Source organism: Alosa pseudoharengus, unplaced genomic scaffold (genome assembly GCF_046254945.1).
Source record: "Alosa pseudoharengus isolate Yale_2024_CS ecotype anadromous, Long Island Sound unplaced genomic scaffold, YU_APseudo_1.1 YU_APseudo_1.1_scf_18, whole genome shotgun sequence".
Lineage (NCBI taxonomy): Eukaryota > Metazoa > Chordata > Actinopteri > Clupeiformes > Clupeidae > Alosa > Alosa pseudoharengus.
In genome coordinates this window covers 3,213,165-3,218,237 of record NW_027468650.1, presented here as the reverse complement: position 1 = coordinate 3,218,237, position 5,073 = coordinate 3,213,165, and the positions used below count along the sequence as shown (strand labels likewise).

At 40.1% G+C, this 5,073-nt stretch overlaps 1 long non-coding RNA gene across 2 annotated transcripts; it reads right to left on the bottom strand.

Annotated features, from left to right (window-relative positions):
- Window positions 1-3,668: 3,668 nt before the first annotated feature.
- On the bottom strand, window positions 3,669-4,817 carry LOC143131568 (uncharacterized). 2 transcript variants are annotated; one of them, XR_012988125.1, is made up of 4 exons: window positions 4,693-4,817; window positions 4,438-4,581; window positions 4,140-4,194; window positions 3,669-4,033 (listed from the first exon to the last, which is right to left on the bottom strand). It is a non-coding gene; the product is annotated as an uncharacterized LOC143131568 (long non-coding RNA). The 2 variants fall into 2 exon arrangements; XR_012988126.1 differs by having other exon boundaries at window positions 4,438-4,544.
- Between the last annotated feature and the right edge of the window lie 256 nt (window positions 4,818-5,073).

Here is a 5,073-nt window from a genome sequence, read left to right as displayed (position 1 = left end):
GCTAGAGGGGTATTTTATGTACATACTCATGAGACACGCTAGAGGGGTATTTTATGTACATACTCATGAAACACGCTAGAGGGGTATTTTATATACATACTCATGAGACACGCTAGAGGGGTATTTTATGTACATACTCATGAGACACGCTAGAGGGGTATTTTATGCACATACTCATGAAACACGCTAGAAGGGTATTTTATGGTATTTCCTTTCCCCTCCCAACAGGATAAAATCACCTTTTCCAATCTGTGAATAATGTCATAACTTTGAAACACATACAAAATGTGGACATATGAAAATGAACACCCTTGGTAATAGCCTTTAATAATGTATGTTGGCAGGGGCGTAGCCAGGATTATTTTATAGGGGGGGGCAGCTGGGTCCAGACTTTTTATTGGGGTGGCACTTGGGAATCAAAACTACTATTTAAAAACTACTCAAAAAGTTTTGAAGATTAGGATAGCCTATTTTAATAATGGTAATAAATTGTGTAAAGCCAACACTGATACACAGGTCAGTTTGTTGTCCACTCCAAATAATTTTCCATAAGCCAATGCTATAAAAAAGTATATTATGATAATGCACCTTACTTAATCAGTCTTATTCAAATGATGTTAAAGAACAATAATAAATACTACAAATATTGTATTCAGATATTTAATCTTATACTGATGGCCAAACTATATTTCTTTCTGATCCACTCTATGTACTTGGCTGTAAGTAACATGGCTCTGAATTAAGAAATTTACCCTTAGAACCCTAGACTGTTTTAAGGGCTTTTCCACTACCTTTAGTTATAAGCATTTATCCTGGTCATTGTAAGTGCCATTTACACATGCTATATTTTTTTCATAACAGTCTAGGCTACCCAGATCTGCCACCAATTCATATTAATACTTGCATTGATTTAATTTAGATTTTTAAATAATACAAAGACAAAAAGCATATTATACCATTCTTATTTTGAAATGCATCTCTGTCAGCTGGACATGACTTTCATGTATGTGTAGGGCAGACTGTCCTGAATCTGGCAATAGAAGAACCATGGTGGAGGGGGGCTTTGGGGCTGAGCAATTTACAGACATGTGGTGTGCGCCTTACAGAAATAAATGCCATTTTTATTTAGTAATGAAATATGCCCTTTCTGCGCTCCATATCTGTTACACGAACTGATCTGACCTGACTGAACCCGAGTTTGCGTGTTCTGTGTGTACACTCATGATGATTCTAAAACAACTTTTTACTGCATTGTCATGAACAAAGTGAAGGCAAAAAGGTGTTTTTTTGTTGAATAAATTGGGATGCAATGTGAGTCTCGAATTGGATGCCATGCAGGAATTTGCTGGGATCTCAAAACCGCATTATGAACATACTTTGCCATAGAGAAACACATGATAGCGTTGGATTATGAACATGCCTTGCCATTACAACACACAAAAACGTGGGGTAAGTGGAGCTATATGAAGTTATTATTTTGATGTCATTTTGTCTGTTTTATAACCCAGAAGGATGTACTTGGTATCAAATGATAGCTCTGTGTATCTCCTCTTTCATCTGACATGCGTGGCATATCTATCCGATCACGGGTTCGTGAATAGGGCCTAATTCAAACGATAGTTGGTTTTTGTACATGATGTTATTTTGCAGTCACGTTGTCTGTTTTTATAGCCCAGAAGCATCGATATACTTGGTACCAATAGATAGCCCTGTCTCTCCCCTTTCTTCTGATATGCTTGCCATATCTATGCGCAGGTAAACTATAAATATGAATCAATTTGATTTAATTTCATGATTTCTTTTTTTTGTTTTCATACCTGCTCTGTCACGCAATTAAAGTTTCATCTCGCTGCGATGAACAGTTCTGGAGCAATGTAACAAACATAGCCGTGGGAAGTGGGGGTGCGGCAGCACCCCCTGCAGGAAAGCACGCGTATTTATATGTCATACCACTCACGATCAGAAAAAAAGAAGCTCTCCGTCCCCCTGTCTATTATTCTATTATGCACTAAAAAAATGTTACATTAGACCTGGGAGCAAACAAAAACTAAACAAAACAAACCTGAGGGAGATATCCTATGACGCTAGCTTTATGGTACGACAATATGCCATATTAAGTAGCTGAATATTACCGTGAGTTTCCCAAGGAGCTGAACACGGGCCGCCTCAATCTTCAGCTTAAAATGATGCATAGTGTTATCGGGGAGTCTCGGTGCACCACGGTGAAAGGTGGCATGGATACTGAGTAAGCTCCATCCACAAACAAGAGCTCTCTTCAGCGAGGTAGATGAACTTATTCATCTGTGTCTTTGCGTGCCTGTTTCAGTGGCCTCCTCGAAGCGTTCTTTCTCTTCTTTTTGAAAGTGTAGGTTAAAGGCTACACTGTGCGTTTACGATGTCAGCATTTGTTGTAGGCTATATTTGTGATATGTGGATCAATTTAATGTAGGCTAGCCTATGAATATTGCGTTGTGTAGGCGTATGTTATGCATATGTTTTGAGTCAATGTGTTCTGTCTAATATGATGTGCGATAGGGTCTTTAGCCTGTTTTGTCACCCATGTCAGAAGCGTCAATAATTATTACGTTTTATTAATGTTGGTGTTCAACAGTTTTATATTTCACGTGTTCACCGTCGATTTCGGTGCAAGGCTACAGCAACTTTGTTACCTTACTAGTGTAGCGTCAGATAGCAGACGGTTAGCCTACTTTCTTTGCGTTAGTATCAATCTGTGGTTTGCGACAGAGAAAGGCGTTTTTAATAAAATACAATAACTTTTTTTTAACAACCCCCCCCCCCCCCCCCCCCCGGACTACAGCACCCCCAACCAAAACTCACTTCCCACGGCCCTGGTAACAAAGAACTCAGGCAAAGCAGCCTCTGCCTGACCAGCTATGGCAAGACCCAGATAGCAAAATTTGACCGGCCCACCTCTGGCCCACTACCTTGCCTCAGGGTTTTGTGAGTGTTGGCCCAGTTCTGGCTGGGCCTCCGGCCCAACAATGGCCCAATTACTGATAACTGACACAAAGAATTTCCTCTGGCCCAGATGTGGCCCACACACTGCAAAATGACTCTCATTGTTTCTTTTGGCCCAGGTCTGGCCCACACACTGTAAAATGACTCTTATTGGAACTGTTGGCCCAGGTGTGGCCTACACACTGTGAAATGACTCTTATTGTTTCTGTTGGCCCAGGTGTGGCCCACACACTGTGAAATGACTGTCATGCATTCTGTTGGCCCAGGTCTGGCCCACACACTATATAACTGAGTGTTGGCTGAGTGTCGGCTGGGCCTCTGGGCCTGTACTGGCCCACGCACTATAAAACTGATCGATCTGACTGAGTGTTGGCTGAATGTCGGCTGGGCCTCTGGGCCTGTACTGGCCCACGCACTATAAAACTGATCTGACTGAGTGTTGGCTGAATGTCGGCTGGGTCCCCGGGCCACATGTGGCCCATTAACTACCAAAAGTACTTGAAAATAAACACAAATCCAGAACTAGTAATTAAAAGCACAAGCTACTTTTATTAACAAGTTCGACAAACACAACCTTGCAAATAAAACAAACATTTAAAAGTTATACAAGCTTTTACATATATACACTTTAGAAATTAAACAAGTTAAAATATACAATCTACTTTTATCTACAACAATCGACATCTTTCATATACAAAAACACAAACAATTAAACATTTTAAAACTGTATAATGATTCAAAGAAATAAATTATTCTAAATTAACATTAAACATTTACAGAAATATTCTATCTCTCTCCCTCACTCACTCACTCTAAAAGAGTAATTCCATTGTCAGTAGTTGTGGGTTGTGAGTTAAGTGTTGTGCTAGTGCTTTAAATTCTGTATTTTTGTACCATGTACCATGACCTACCCAGCTACATACATGCACACATACTTACTCTCAAAGTATTTTTCAATAGCAGCAACCTTTGCCACCTGCCTTCTCTTTCTGTTGCCGCTTCATTGTTGCCTCCACCAGTTTCAGCAGCACTACCAGCCGGGGGTGTCTCCAAACTGCATTTAGGTATAAAAGAATATTATAAGATCATTATGAGGTCTAAAGCAAGATTTCAACATGTCATCTGTCAGAGACGTTGTTTGTCCACTCAAATATACTTACAGATAGCCACCTCAGCTCTGTGTGGGGATTGATCAAAGAGTTCTTTCCATCCATCCTTCAATTTGAGATGCATGGACAGCATGTCATTTCAAAAGAAAAGAAAAAAATCATTAAACTATTTATCCTTTACTGTCTGACAAAATATTACTAAAGCCCAGTCTTGCCACTCTGCAGCTGTCTTGGTAACACCTCCCTGGTAGTTATTTTGGGCAACATTGACATTGTGTGATTGTTAAATGCTGATATATTACCAATGAAAATCATCAAGAGCAAGACATATTTGTCAACACATACAGACCTGAAGCAAAAAGGCTTGTGGACTTCCTTCACAAGAGCCTTGTGGGTGCTCCAGTTGGTTGGCCATGTTTTCAACAGTGCATGTTTCCTGCCCACTCCTGTTCTTTGCTGACATAATATAATGGATGAGGCAAACCAAAACCATCTAAAAATGACACATCACAAAACACAGGCCTAGATGAAAGCTGATTCCTATGATTTGGCTCATCTAAACAAAAACGTATTACTTATTCTATTAAATCAATGTACAACTTACCAAGAGCTCTTCAGGTCTCCTGTTTTTCCAACACAAGAAATGGTTCACACATGTATACACAGGTAGCCTACAGGTAGCCTTCTTCATCCAAAGGAGTGCAGGCAGGTCTCTGGTCAGTGTGGCCTGGATTCTGAGGTGTACATTTAAAAAAAGTCACAGTAACGTTAGGTTAATGAAAGTATGTGTTCAAAATGATTACATGATAAACAACCCCTCGGTACAAAATACAGAACGACCTTAAAATACAGATTTTGATGACCTTTACATGACCAGGACAGGACCTACCCTGCTACCATCTCTATCTCTCTCTCTCTCACACATAGCAGCTACACACACTCTCTTAAGGCATACAGTCTCAGTTCTGCCTGCCTAGTGCCTGAA